This window comes from Pongo pygmaeus, chromosome 13 (genome assembly GCF_028885625.2).
Source record: "Pongo pygmaeus isolate AG05252 chromosome 13, NHGRI_mPonPyg2-v2.0_pri, whole genome shotgun sequence".
In the NCBI taxonomy this organism is placed as follows: Eukaryota; Metazoa; Chordata; class Mammalia; order Primates; family Hominidae; genus Pongo; species Pongo pygmaeus.
Window position 1 is genome coordinate 117,589,423 of NC_072386.2, and position 14,679 is coordinate 117,604,101.

Consider the following 14,679-nt stretch of genomic DNA (forward strand, 5'->3'; position numbering starts at 1 on the left):
CTTGATGTGTTCAACCTAGAAGCTCTCTGAAGCCCACAGTTTAGGGGACTTTATGGAGGTTTTATTGCATAGGCATGATTGATTACGTCATTGGCCACTGGTGATTGAAGTCAATCTCCAGCCCTTCTCTCCTGTCTGGAGGTTGAGGGTCAGGGCTGAATGTTCCAACCCTCTAATTACAAGATTGGTTCCTCAGGCAATTAGCTCCCAACCCTGATGCTATCTAGGGGCCCACCAAGGGTCATCTCATTAGCATAAACACAGGTATGGTTGAAAGGAGCTTATTATGAATAACAGAAGATGCTCCTCTCACCTCTATCACTCAGGAAATTACAAAGATTTTAGGAGCTCTGTGCCAGGAACCAGGATGAAGACCAAATATATGTTTTGTATTATGTTGCAGTATCTCAAGATGGTTACTTCAATTGCAGCTACTCTCCCAGATATGGAATCTATTGGAGCAAATCAGCATAGTCCTTGGTACTTGGTATGCAGATAGTGATTTATAAAAAAGTCCTTTTACTTTTTCTTTTTTTTTTTTTTTTTGAGACAGAGTCTCACTCTGTCATCCAGGCTGGAGTGCAGTGGCACGATCTCGGCTCACTGCAACCTCCACCTCCCAGGTTCAAGCGATTCTCCTGCCTCAGCCTCCTGAGTAGCTGGGATTGCAGGTGTGTGCCACCACACCCGGCTAATTTTTGTATTTTTAGTAGAGACAGGTTTCACCTTGTTGGTCAGGCTGGTCTCAAACTCCTGACCTCGTGATCCGCTTGCCTCGGCCTCCCAAAGTGCTGGGATTACAGGTGTGAGCCACTATGCCCGGTCAAAAAGTTCTTTTTCTTTATGCAAAATTGCAGGGACCACCTAACATAGTCAACATAGTCAACTTTATACCTTTTTCATCTCGCCTCAGGGCTTCCTCAGTTCTCTTGCCCTCTTTCATAATCTAGTCCACAGAGATCTTGATTGTCTTGATATCCCATAGAACGTCACATTGGTTGACTACATTGATAAATCGTGTACTGGTGTCAAGCATACATGATAAAGCAAGGTCAAGGCCAAGGTGTGATTGATAACTGATAAAGTTACAATGAGCCACTTTTAGATTGTTTGTTACTCAGCAAAAAGAAGAATAGCTCATGGGGAGTCAATATCTTTGGCAACTAAGAAGCTGATACTAGGCTGCAGCTAAGCAGTTTGCAGGACTGATTGTGCAGCTCTATCTATTCTGAGGGGTTGAACTGGGAAGTGTCATACCTCATCAGAACCTGGGAGCAATAAGAAACTGTCTCATGATAACCTCCTAGGGAAGATAGGAAGGTGAGTCTTCACAAGCTTTCCATCTTCTTGTGTTCCAGGAGGATTTCGAGGCATTCTTCCAAGATTCAGGTAAGCTGCCATTCAAGCTTTTTTTTTTTTTTTTTTTTTTGAGACAGAGTCTTGCTCTGTCACCAGGCTGGAGTGCAGTGCCACGATCTCAGCTCACTGCAACCTCTGCCTCCTGGGTTCAAGCAATTCCCCTGCCTCAGCCTCCCAAGTAGCTGGGACTACAGGCATGCGCCACCATACCCGGCTCATTTTTTGTAGTTTAGTAGAGACAGGGCTTCTCTATGTTATCCAGGCTGGTCTCGATCGCCTGACCTCGTGATCCACCCACCTCAGCCTCCCAAAGTGCTGGGATTACAGGCGTGAGCCACTGTGCCCGGCTGCAATTCAAGCTTTTAATGCACAGCCTCTGTGGATAAGTGCAAGCTGCCAGAGTGCCATGGAGGAGCCATTCCCCTATAACTGGATTACAGGGCAGGAAATAGCAAGTGTTCAGATGTCTTAGAAAGACACATGTGAGCCAAAGAGTGGGAAATAAACCCCCGAAAGATTCAGGAGCCCACGACCTCAATGAAGTTCCTGAGGATCCAGGGGTTTGGGAGAATGTTGGGATATTCCTTCTAACGTGAAATAAGAATGTTTCACCATACACTGCTTATCATTAAAAAGAAACACAATGCTTGGTGAGACTTTTTGGATTTTGGATACAACATATATTATATTTGAGTCAGCTGCTCTGACCCAGTTACCAATAACCTGTTGAGCTGCTGGTTTTGAGTGGGACCTATAGCAAGAGCTTAAGGTCTGGAGAAATCCAGACTGCAGTGCAAGGTTTTCTGCCACTTGGGCCTTATGACTAAGTAGATTCTTTGATGCTCCAAGTGTGTATGGTTAATAGGAGTGCTCCATGGAGCCTCTGCCAAGCCCCCAATAGTAGGATGCAGACCTCTGCAAAGTCATACCCTTGTCTGTAGACAAGTTTCTCCTTTTGAGAAACATCTCATGTCTTGCTACTGAGCCCTTGTTGAAATTGAACACCCAATGCAGGAAGTGAGTGACTATGTGACTGAACTGCTCATCAAGCATTGAGTATTATCTCATCCACCAAGCCGTAAGGTTGAGCATGGGCAGCAGCAATCCATCATCAAGTGGAAATGGTGTGGCTGGGCGCGGTGGCTCATGTCTATAATCCCAACACTTTGGGAGGCTGAGGCGGGCAGATCACGAGGTCAGGAGTTCGAGACTACTCTGGCCAACATGGTGAAACCCCCTCTCTACTAAAAATACAAAAATTAGCCAGGCGTGGTGGCGCGTGCCTGTAATCCCAGCTACCTGGAGGCTGAGGCAGGAGAATCACTGGAACCCAAGAGGTGGAGGCTGCAGTGAGCCGAGATCTCATCACTGCACTCCAGCCTGGGCTACAGAGCGAGACTCGGTCTCAAACAAACAAGCAAACAAACAAACAAAAACACATACACACACACACATGAAACTCACACCCAACAGCACTATAACTTATGCCTGAATGAAGCTTTATCTAACTCATATATGTTCTCAGTAAGGTCCCGCCACAGCCGGCTTGTGCTCAGGAACACCAGACAGCATTTCAGCGCTATACCTGGGGCCACTTTAATCAGTGCAATCACCCAGGAAAAGCACATAAATATGAAAAATATAGCACTAAATAGATGGAGAAAGGATATTTATTTATAGTACACGAGGAAACAAGAAGACAGAGTGTTGTTTGACCTCAGCCGGGAATGTATATATCGACCGACTCAAATTTTTACTGCTCTGGGCGTGTCCATGAATGACCACAAAAGTGCTGCAAGTATTCATTCTGGGATACAAATAAATTGTAGTGAGCAGGCTAATTCACAAATATGGAACTGGAATCCATGAATAATGAGGATCAACCGTATGTCTGTTTCAGCATGCCTACTTCTGCCATCTGCCAGGGTAGAGGAAGATGGTAGAGAATTTCCACTTCACTGAGAATTGGCCATTGTTTTTGCCAGGCTTCTGAGAGCCACTCCAATAGCTGGATTCCTCACTGGGGTATTAAATCCCTTGTGCTGACCGGGCGTGGTGGCTCACGCCTGTAATCCTAGCACTTTGGGAGGCCGAAGTGGGTGGATCACTTGAGGTCAGGAGTTTGAGACCAGCCTGGCCAACATGGTGAAAACCCATCTCTTAAAAAAAAAGAAAATTAGCTGGGTGTGGAGGTGTGTGCCTTGTAGTCCCAGCTACTCGGTAGGCTGAGGCAGGAGAATCGCTTGAACCCAGGAGGCAGAGGTTGCAGTGAGCCGAGATTGCAGCACTGCACTCCAGCCTGGGCGACAGAGCGAGACCCTTGTCTCAAATAAATAAATAAATCCCTTGTCCAGAGAAAGTGTCCCTAAGTGAATATTTCTTGCTTATCCAATCTCACATTCCAGCTTCCCTGATCAAGTACCCGCCAAATCCAGTCCCAGGGGTACTCCCCTGGCTTGTGCCAGTACAAACTGGTTAATTTTTGCGATTTAGGGAGGGGATCTCTGTTCTCTCTTGTTTGGTCCAGTCTATCCCCAGTCAGGTTACTTTGGGATTTAATTCTAGTTTCCAGCCTGGCAGCCAGGATTGGAAGTGGGGGCAGCACCCACGGGGGCATGTGTTGCCTGTGGCAGAAGAGCCTCTGTAGCATCTTCCAGCACAGCAATAGCTCCAGTCCTAACTCAGCTTGGGAAGCCCAGAGAGGCCTGGGGTACCTCTCATGTAGTCAACATCCTCAGGGATACCCATCCTGATGTCCTTACCCCATGTTTTAGAATCCTTGGTTTACCCCACCAGGGGATCCTGACCTTCACACAATAGACCTTCCTTGCCTGAATATTCAAACATCTCTGGGGCTCTAGAGTGTGGCTTAGCTCTTCCGCCTGCAACTGAATTGTGTCTGTCCTTCACCACCACAGGTGATAAGAGCCTTTTTATAAGCTACCATCCAAGCTCTCTGGTTCTGATGCTTAGCCCTTAACTGCCCCTGAACAGCTCTCAGTCTCTGCTTATCCTTCTGCAACACAGCCAGTCAACTAACTTCCTCTGTCTTTGTCCACATTATTCTCCCTATATTTTTCAGACTCTGGAAAATATGTGCCCAGCACAGCATTCTCCTCCGTGGGGGTCTTTTCCCAGGTTGCTGTCAGTGAAATCTTCAGCATGTGAGCCACCACCTTGTTCCAGGGACTATCTGTGCTCCAGCAGGAGGGTATTCTCTGTGCCTATTGAGCAGTGGGTGAATCATCCCAAATCCACATCTCACCACCTATTTTCACTGCCTATTCCTGGGGCTTCTTGTGTCTGTCCAGGTTCACTAAGGAGCAGGTGCCATAAGAGAATTAAACATGCAAGGATTGGCCAGGTGTGGTGGCTCACGCCTGTAATCCCAGCACTTTGGGAGGCCAAGGCGGGCAGATCACGAGGTCAGGAGTTCGAGACTAGCCTGACCAATATGGGGAAACCCCGTCTCTACTAAAAATACAAAAATTAGCCGGGCATGGCAGCGCACGCCTGTAGTCCCAGCTATTCAGGAGGCAGAGGCAGGAGAATCGCTTGAACCCGGGAGGCGGAGGTTGCAGTGAGCTGAGATCGCACCACTGTACTCTAGCTGGGGAGACAGAGTGAGACTCTGTCTCAAAAATCCAAAAAAAAGGGCAAGGATTTTATCAGGGGGAAATGGTTGAGAGAGCCATCAGACTGTGAATCAAGTCTGACCTCAAGTAAAGGAGGGAGGGAAGGGAGTGTGTGAAAGCATCCCATACTACCACACAGTCTAACAAAGCGTCAGCAAGGCTGTTGGGCTGTCTTTGAGCCAAAGATTATCTATCACCAGAGGACTCCGGTTGTCACCCGGGGCCAGGCCTGCCTTAGTATTCCTGCCATGGCCAGTTGTTGGGTGCAGCCCATGGGTAACATGGCTTTGGTGCCAATGCTTTGATGGATTTCAGAGTGCAGAAGCTGAGCCCTTGGTCAAATAACCTCCCTATAGTTGGAAGTCTGCCAGGGGCATACTCATGGTCACTACGGGATTAACTCACTTTTCCTCAGGAGCACCCTGTAAGATAGGTACTCTGGATATTATCTTCTCAGAAATGAGAAAACCGAGGCATAAAGAGCTTTGGACATTTGTCCAAGGCCACATAGATGGGAAGTGGAAAAGCCAAGATTGTTTCCTAGAACTGACCAAATTCAAAATTTTACTCTCAGTCCCTATTCTTCCACCTCCTTCCTGCTTCCCATATTGATGGCTGCTTTCCCTGACGCCCCTTGGTGGCACCTCACCATTGTACCTGTGTGCACAGGAAAAGCACCTGTGTCCCTAATGACAGTGCTCTTTCCTGCGCCCTATTTTCTGTCTTCTGATGCCCCCAGAGATACCAGCCGCCAGGATCTGGAGGATACTTTATTCCAGAATCCTTATAACACCTGGGTGTTCATGGCCTCTGAGCAGGAGCTACCTCTTAGGCAACAGAAAAGAGTGGGTTATGACCTGTATTAGTTATCTTTTGCTATGTAACAATTTTATCCCAAATGTGGCAGCTTAAAATAACACAAATTTATTATCTCAATGTTTCTATGGGTTAGGGACAGCTTCGCTAGGCCCTCTTCTTCAGAGTCTCACAGGCTATAATCAAGGTGTTGGCTGTGGCTGCAGTCACATCTGAGGCTCAACAGGTGAAGGATCTGCTTCTGAGCTCACGTGATTATTGGCAGCATTCTGTTCCTTTCAGGCTGCTGGGCTGAGGGCCCCAAATTCTTTCTTTCTTTTTTTTTTTTTTGAGACGGAGTCTCACTCTGTTGCCTAGGCTGGAGTGCAGTGGCACAATCTTGGCTCACTGCAACCTCTGCCTCCTGGGTTCGAGCGATTCTCCTGACTCAGCCTCCTGAGTAGCTGGGATTACAGGCATGTGCCACAATGCCCGGCTTATTTTGTAGTTTTAGTAGAGTTGGGGTTTCACCATGTTGGTCAGGCTGGTCTCGAACTTCTGACCTCATGATCTGCCCGCCTCGGCCTCCCAAAGTGCTGGGATTACAGGTGTGAGCCACCGTGCTCAGCCAAAGTCCCCCCCAGTTCCCTGCTGGCTGTTGGCTGGAGCCTGCCCTCCGTTCCTTGCTGCGTGGTCTTCTCTATAGGGCAGCTCACAGCATGGCGGCTTAGATATTCAAGGCCAGCAAGAGAGTCTCCTAGCAAGATGGGTTACAGTTTTCTGTAATGCAATCACATACCTCCTAAAGCCTTTGGCTCATTCTATTGGCTAGGAGCAAGTCAGGTCCTGCCCACACAAGGGCAGGGACATAATGAGGTGGGCATTATGGGGGCACCTTAGAGTCTGTCTGCCACACCTTCCTTATGGGTCAGCATCTCTAATGAGAACAACTCCTTGAACCTTCCCAAGTTTGGCTCTCCATGAAGTATAAGTTTGTGCGAAGACAGCTGGGTTGAGGCTGGACCCTTGGTGATTTCTCCAGTCCTCCTTTCCTCCTGTGGTTCAAAAGTGCCTTTCCCTCATTGAGAGCGACTCAAACACATCAGATACTATGAATGTGCCCATTTCACCAACACATCACACTTTGACAGTGAACTCTAGTGGGCACAGCTAAGATCCTCTTCACATCCTGTTACACATATTTAAGCATGGGAATGATGGGATTGACCAGACTTTACAATAACTTCATTTTATTTATTTATTTATTTTTTGAGATGGAGTCTCGCTGTATTGCCCAGGCTGGAGTGCAGTGGTGTGTGATCTTGGCTCACTGCAGCCTCCACCTCCTGGGTTCAAGTGATTCTCCTGCCTCAGCCTCCCAAGTAGCTGGGACTACAGGCGTGTACCACTGTACCCAGCTAATTTTTGTATTTTTAGTAGAGACAGGGTTTTGCCATGTTGGGCAGGCTGGTTTCAAACTTCTGACCTCAGGTGATCTGCCCGCCTCGGCCTCCCAAAGTGCTGGAATTACAGGTGTGAGCCACTGCACCTGGCCAACAATAACTTTAAAAAATAGCTTTATTGGCCAGGTGTGGTAGCTCACACCTATAATCCCAGTACTTTAGGAGGCTGAGGCGGGCAGATCACGAGGTCAGGAGATCGAGACCACCCTGGCCCTGTCTCTACTAAAAATACAAAACATTAGCCAGGTGTGGTGGCAGCACCTGTAGCCCCAGCTACTTGGGAGGCTGAGGCAGGAGAATCACTTGAACCCGGGAGGCGGAGGTTGCAGTGAGCTGAGATTGTGCCACCTCACTCCAGCCTGGGCAACAGAGTGAGACTCCGTCTCAAAAAAAAAAAAAAAAGCTTTATTGAGATATAATTAACCCACTTAGAATGTATAATTCGGCCAGACACGGTGGCTCATGCCTGTAATCCCAGCATTTTGGGAGGCCGAGGCGGGCAGATCACTTGAGGTCAGGAGTTCAGAACCAGACTGCCAACAAGGTGAAACCCCGTCTCTACAAAAATACAGAAATTAGCCAGGTGTGGTGGCATACACCTGCAGTCCCAGCTACTCAGGAGGCTGAGGCAGAAGAATTGATCGAACCCAGGAGGCAGAAGCTGCAGTGAGCTGAGATCGTGCCACTGCACTCCAGCCTGGACAACAGAGTGAGACTGTTTCAAAAAAAAAAAAAAAGAGAGAGAAAAAAAGAAAAAAAAAGAGCGAGAGTATAATTCAATGGCTTTTAGTATATTCAGAGTTTTACAACCATCACCACAATTAATTTTAGAACACTTTCATCCTCTTCCAAAGAAACTCCTAAGTTGTTGCCCCTAAATCCTCCTCCCCTTCAGCCTTAGACAGCCAATTTGTCTACCCTCCATCTCTATAGATTTGCTTATTATGGACATTTCATATAAAAGGGATCATATAATATGTGGTCTAGCTTCTTTCGCTTAGCATATTTTCAAGGTTCATTCATGTCGTAGCATGCATCAGTACTTCATTTCCTTTTACATTCCATTGTATAGACAAACCATATTTTATTTATCTATTCATCACTTGATAGACATTTGGGTTATTCACATCTTTTGATATTGTGAATAATGCTGCCATGAACATCTGTGTACAAGTTTTTGTGCAGACATATTGTTTCCATTTTTTCTTGGGTGATACGTAGGAGTGGAATGATTGAGTCATATGCTAACTCTATGTTTTCTAAAGTGGTTGTACCATTTTATATTTCCACCAGCAGTGTATAAGGGTTCCATTCTCTCTCTCTCTTTTTTTTTTTTTTTTTGAGACAGAGTTTCACTCTTGTCCTCCAGACTGGAGTGCAGTGGTGCGATCTCAGCTCACTGCAACCTCCACTTCCCAGGTTCAAGTGATTTTCTTGCCTCAGCCTCCTGAGTAGCTGGGATTATAGCCACCTGCCACCACACCCAGCTAATTTTTTTGTATTTTTAGTAGGGATGGGGTTTCACCATGTTGGCCAGGCTGGTCTTGAACTCCTGACCTCAGGTGATCCACCCGCCTTGGGAGACAGGCGTGAGCCACCACACCCAGCCAAGGGTTCTATTCTCTTCACCTTCTCACCAACACTTGTTATTTCTATCTTATTTGTTGTAGCCATCCTGATGGGTGTGAAGTGGTATCTCCTTGTGGTTTTGATTTGCATTTTCCTAATGGCTAATGATATTGAGCACTTTTTCATGTGCTTGTTAACCACTGTGTATCTTCCTTGGAGAAATGTCTATTCAGATCCTTCTCTCTCTCTCTCTTTCTCAGACTGCACTTGGCTTTATTGCTTTAAGAACCCTATTATTTCTCGCTTATCACCATCTAAACTTTTCTGTCTTCTTTAACGTTGAACTCCCTTCTTCCTTGCTTCATTTTACTCCCATAGCACTTTTCTCTATCTAGCCTACTACTGTAAATATTGATTTTAATAGCTGCCTTACCCCACTAGAATGTCAACTCCACGAGGACAAGAATTTTTTTCTCTTTTATTTACTGCTGTTTTCTCAGCATTTACAGTAGCACTTGGTGCATAGCAGAGAACCATTAGATATTTGTGGAAAGAATGAATACATCCTTCTGGAAGCATCAAGAATCAATATTAAATGACCTTTTCTCATTTTAAAATTGGGTTTACAATAACTTCTAATATATCACAAAAGAATCTGTGTTCATTAAAAAAACTTAGAAAGTATGCATAAGCATAATAAAAGTATAGGTGCCATTTAGCAAGCGTACATTGCGCACACTTCTGTGCTTGCCCAAAGTCACACAGGTAAATATAATAGTAGCCAATGTTTACTGAGGTCCTGTTAGGTGCCAGGCACTCTTCCATGTATCATCTCATTAATTCCTGCCAACAGCCTGTCTAAAGAGGTTGCTACTTTTATCATTCTCATCTTTCAATAAAGAAACCGAGGCAGGTTGGGCGCAGTGGCTCACGCCTGTAATCCCAGCACTTTGGGAGGCCAAGGTAGGCAGATCACCTGAGGTCAGGAGTTTGTGACCAACCTGGCTAGCATGGTGAAAACCCATCTCTACTAAAATACAAAAATTAGCTGAGCGTGGTGTGTCTGGCGTCTGTAATCCCAGCTACTCGGGAGGCTGAGGCAGGAGAATTGCTTGAACCTGGGAGACGGAGGTTGCAGTGAGCCAAGATCGTGCCACTGCACTCCAGCCTGGGCAACAGAGCAAGACTCCGTCTCAAAAAAAAAAAAAAAGAAAAGAAACGGAGGCACATAGATATGCTAAGTAACTTGCTCACATGCACACAGCTTGCTGGTGGCAGAGCCAGGGCAGAACCATTGCACTACACTGTCTCTTGTTCTCTCTTTTTCCTTTTTTCTTTCTTTCTTTTTTTTTTGGGGGGGGGACAAAGTCTTGCTCTGTCGCCCAGGCTGGAGTGCAGTGGCGCGATCTCAGCTCACTGCAAGCACCGCCTCCCGAGTTCACGCCATTCTCCTGCCTCAGCCTCCCGAGTAGCTGGGACTACAGGCGTCCGCACCATGCCCGGCTAATTTTTTGTATTTTTAGTAGAGACAGCGTTTCACCATATTAGCCAGGATGGTCTCTCTCTCTCTCTCTTTTCTGAGACAGGGTCTCGGTCTGTCATCCAGGCTGGAGTGCAGTGGCGCCATCACTTGAGGCTCACTGCAGCCTTGACCTCCCGGGCTCAAGTGATCCTCCCATCTCACTCTCCTGAGTAGCTGGGACCACAGGCTGCGCCACCACGCCTCGCTAATTTTTGTATTGTTATTAGAGACAGGGTCTGGCCATGTTGCCCAGGCTGGTCTCACACTTCTGAACTCAAGCAATCCTCCCGCTTTGGCTTCCCAAAGTGCTGGGATTACAGGCATGAGCCACCTCACCAGGCTCTTGTTCTCTTTATGCAAAATAATTAAGCACCTTCTTTGATGATTACCGTTTTCTTAATACAAAATAGCAGAAACTTCTCCCAGAGGTCTTTTAAGACACAGGTGGTTTAACTTCTACTGACTCTATTTATTTTCTTTTTTGTTTGTTTCTTTTTTCCTTTCATAAGCTTTGGGAAGCATAGTAACCAATCATTCCATATTCATTCATATTACTGCAAAATTACTTTGAAGACTGTCAAAATGATGTTCTATTTGCCCAAGAATCTTTCGGAGTAGGGCAGGTCATAGTACCTCCTCTCTGTGGGAAGCAGAACAGAGTTTTGCTGTGGTTACTAGATTTCCAGGGCTTCACGACCTGGCTTCAATTGTCTTTGCAATTTATTATCCCTGCGACTTTAGCCAAATGACTTAACCTCTGTGCCCACCTCACCGTGCCTGGCACAGAGTAAAGATGTGGGAGCAGAGAGACAGGATCCGGGCTCATTCCCCAGCTTTGCGCCTGTGTGGTCTTGGGCAAGTCCCTTCACCTCGTTGGGCCTAACTCTGCCCAGCTGTAAAATGGATGAGACCCCAGGATCTCCGAGGTTTCTTCTGGCTCTGACGTTCTGGGCTCTGTGCCTACCTCCCAGCTGTGAAGAATGGGCATTAAGGCGATGTCTCGCTCACAAAACCATTTTTGTTGAAAACGATAAATCCCAGGTAGGGATTTAGGGGGGATATTGGGTGAGGCCTGGACGGCCGTGTGGGGAATGAGATGCGCGGCTATTTCTAGGCAGGGGATGGGCGTGGCGGGCGGCGGGCCGGGTGTGCTGGCAGCGCAGCATCCCTGCGGGCGGAGAGGGCGTCTGCAGATGAGCTCGGAGGCCAAGGCCCGGGAGGACCGCGGATGCAGCGGCTGCGCACTGGTACGACCAGCCAGCCGATTTGCGTGTCTCCGCCCCTGCAACGAGCTGGTTGGGGGGCTGTTCTGGTGCCGCGCGCCGATTGGATGAGCGGCCCGCCGCTCAGGCCCTAGAGCGGAGGGTTCCTACTGCGGCTGGGCACCGGCTCCGCTCCCGCGTCTGCCCGCGCTCCAGCTGCGCCCGGCCTGGCCCCGGCCCGGCACGGCGCGGCCCCGGCCTCCGAGCGAAGGCGCCGCTGCCGCTGGGCCGCTCCCAGGGCCATGAGGAAGCGGCGGCAGCCACCGCGGCCCGCGTCAAGGTGACCGGCCGGGACTGCGGCGGCGGGGAGAGCGGCGGTGAGAGGCGCGGCCGACGGGGCGGGGCGGGGCGGGCCCTGAGGCCGGGCCTGAGGGAGCTGCAGGTGTGGGGGGCGGGACCCCGAGGGCCGCCGGAGCCGGGGAGGGGCCTCGGTGCGGGAGGCGGGGCCGGGGCCGTGCCTGCGGGTGCCGGGCGCCGAGGCCTGGCCGGGGTCCGGGGGTTCTGGGGTCCGGGGCCGGGGGCGCGCTGGTCCCCGGGAGCGTGAAGGACGGCGGGGAAGAGGCGCGGGCGCGGGGGGCGGGGCCGGGGGGGCAGTTGGGCGGGGCGCCGCGGCTGCAGGTGCGGGGGGCGGGGCCGGCGGGGCTGCCGTGGGCGGGGCTGCGGGGTGCGACCCGCGCGCCGGACCCGGGGAAAGCACAGGTGCCGGGGGCGGGGCCCGGGGACCTGCAGCGGCGGGGGGCGGGGCTCGGGTGGCTGCGGTGCGGAAGCAGGGCCCCAGGTGAGGAGCGGGCGAGGGTGGGTGGTCGCCCGAGAAGGAAAGGCCGCCCTCTCCGCTGCCCAGGGGGGTTGGGTGGGAGCGCGCGCTTTGGGCTCCTTGCGGATTCTGGGGGCATCCGGGGCTGCCGCTAGAAGGCCCGTCCGTGCCTGACTGTGCTTCTGCTGACTCGGGCTTGGAGCTCAGCTGCCCTGGTTACTGGCCGGTTGCCTCCCCTATGCTACGCCGCGCCCTAAGTGGGGCGCGCTGTTTTTCGCACCTCAGGGGCTTTCCTGTTGCTGTTGAAGGGGCATGCCAGGATGCGGGGGGCGGGGGGTTGGCTGTCATTGGATGATCGGCTGTTGAAAAATGTGTGTGCTTGAAGAGTAGTGTGAGGCTTGGAGGGGTCCTGGCTTGCTGGTTACTGGTACCAGAAGCTGCTATAGATCTCAGCAGTGCGTCTCAAAAAGACTGAAATGGCAGCCTGGTAAATGGTGAGAGCAGGGATGAGAATTCAGAAGCTTTTGACTATGCTACCTGGGAGAGTTTTTCACCTGTTTCCTTCGTTGCAAAATGAGCATGTTAGTACCTGCCTGTGTGCCTCCCAGGGGCCTGGTGAGGATAGGATGAAACAGTGCCTACTGAGCAAATCGCTGGATAAAGTTATGAGTTTCCTTTTTCTTGTGCCGATGGGCAGGTTGGATTCAGGGACTGGAGAGTCTAAAGAAGAGAGGGTTTGTTTCTAGTTAAGAGGTGAGACTAGACCACTGTCTTTTCGCAGTTTGGGATGAGATTTTGTTGGGAGTTCCCAAAAGACTCAGCTGTGTCTTGGATCGTGACTGCTTCTCCCTGCGAGGCCTCTGAGGGAGCTGCTGCAACGCAGGGAGCAGTGGCAAGTGGAAGCAGAAGAACATTTGTTTGCTGACCTTTAGACCCCAACCCCGGTGAGGACTCTGAGCTGGAACATAAAGCTCAGGCCTGAGGCTATGGAAGTCCCTCTGCCCCCATCCAAGTGCAGACCCCGATTTTATCACATTCCAAGAGGGTCGGGCGCCGTGGCTCACGCTTGTAATCCCAGCACTTTGGGAAGCCGAGGCGGGTGGATCATTTGAGGTCAGGAGTCCGAGACCAGCCTGGCCAACATGGTGAAACCCCGTCTCTACTAAAAATACAAAAATTAGCTGGGCATGGTGGCGGGCACCTGTAATCTCAGCTACTCAGGAGGCTGAGGCAGGAGAATTGCTTGAACCTGGGAGGTGGAGGTTGCAGTGAGTGGAGATCGTGCCACTGCACTTCACCCTGGGCGATGGAGTGATACTCTTCCATCTCAAAACACACAAAAGATCCAAAAAGAAGACCCCCAAAAGAAGGCAATGCCCGACTCCACTGTGTACCCACAGGGGCGGGGAGAAGGAAGCGGGATGACAGGGCTTTTTCTGAATTTCAGAAGAGTGTTGTATACCCATATATGTGACCTTTCAAAGCCCAATGCCTCTGCTCACTGGTAGTTGACCAGTCCAAACTGTAATGCCTCATACCTTCGTTGCATGGACAGAAGTGAAGGTAGGTGAAGGCTTCTCTGCTAACCTACATTTTTTTTTTTTTCACTGTAGAAGCTGCGGGACTTTTAGGGGCCAGAAACCATGGTGCTGGCCTCCCTCATTACCACTAGTTGGTGCAGTGGTGACCCAGTAGCATTGAGGGGATTAGGCCCTTAGTGGTGCCTGTGCTTGTGTGGCAGGTCCCAGAGGATCTAGAAGCAGCATGTGAGAGTTCTCCCACTCTGTCTTGGCAGAAGCGGTGTTAATGGCTCTCAGAGATTGCTGCTGTCTGAGTGACCATCATGGTCTTTGGGTTAGAAGGAAAGCTCAAACTTGGTGGCAAAGAAGACCTAGACCATGTATTGAATAATGAGGGGATTAGCAACATTCAGGGTCGAGAGAAAGACTTCATTAATGAAAAATACTGCATTTGAGGCTCTGTGATATGGCCCACCTCTTGAAATGGATTTTCCTTTTCAGTATGGAGGGCAAGAGCTCTGACTTGGAAGTCAGTCAGGTCTGTTTGAAACCACAGGCTGCCACCTCCTGCTGAGTGAACCAGCACTACTTCCTTAGCTTCACAGAGCTTTGGTTTCTTTATTTGTAAAGCAAGGATAACCATGCCCACCTTGTGAGGTTGTTCTGAAGAATAAATGAGACCGGAGGGGAGAAGGCACCTGATCCACCTGGTTAGGGTCCTGTTCTGTCTCTCACTGCCTGCCCATCTTTCAACACAAGCCACTCAGAACAGCATGTAACATGCAAGGAGAGCAGGACAG

General features: G+C 49.7%; 1 protein-coding gene across 9 annotated transcripts in view; it reads left to right on the plus strand.

The window, feature by feature from the left end:
* The first annotated feature begins 11,691 nt into the window (after positions 1 to 11,691).
* Positions 11,692 to 14,679, plus strand: part of RALGPS1 (Ral GEF with PH domain and SH3 binding motif 1) — a 306,650-nt gene continuing 303,662 nt past the window's right edge. For 5 of the 9 annotated variants that reach the window (XM_054500760.2, XM_054500761.2, XM_054500765.2 and 2 more), the window contains exon 1: positions 11,692 to 11,922. The gene's annotated coding sequence lies outside the window, so the exon portion shown is untranslated. The remainder of the gene's footprint in view (positions 11,923 to 14,679) is intronic. The other 4 variants (XM_063649938.1, XM_063649939.1, XM_063649937.1 and 1 more) reach the window with 3 other exon arrangements.